Source organism: Morone saxatilis, unplaced genomic scaffold (assembly GCF_004916995.1).
Source record: "Morone saxatilis isolate NCDOM2014 unplaced genomic scaffold, NCSU_SB_2.0 Contig10, whole genome shotgun sequence".
Lineage (NCBI taxonomy): Eukaryota > Metazoa > Chordata > Actinopteri > Moronidae > Morone > Morone saxatilis.
Genome location: NW_023339652.1, coordinates 18,998,629 through 18,998,847, shown reverse-complemented (window position 1 = coordinate 18,998,847; position 219 = coordinate 18,998,629). Strand labels below are relative to the sequence as shown.

General features: G+C 35.6%; 1 protein-coding gene across 1 annotated transcript in view; it reads right to left on the bottom strand.

Moving 5' to 3' along the window:
- Positions 1–219, bottom strand: part of gys2 (glycogen synthase 2) — an 18,794-nt gene that overhangs the window by 11,200 nt on the left and 7,375 nt on the right. The gene's annotated exons all lie outside the window — the stretch shown is intronic.

Sequence of the window (219 nt, the reverse complement as noted above, 5' to 3'; positions counted from 1 at the left end):
TGCATTGGCTCCCTGTAAAATTTAGAATAGAATTTAAAATCCTCCTCCTCACCTATAAAGCTCTTTATGGTCAGGCTTCTTATCTTGAAGAGCTCATATTACACCTCATATTACACTGCGCTCTCTGAATTCAACTCAATTCAATTCAATTTTATTTGTATAGCGCCAATTCATAACAGAAGTTATCTCAGGACACTCTTTAAATAGAGCAGGTCTAGA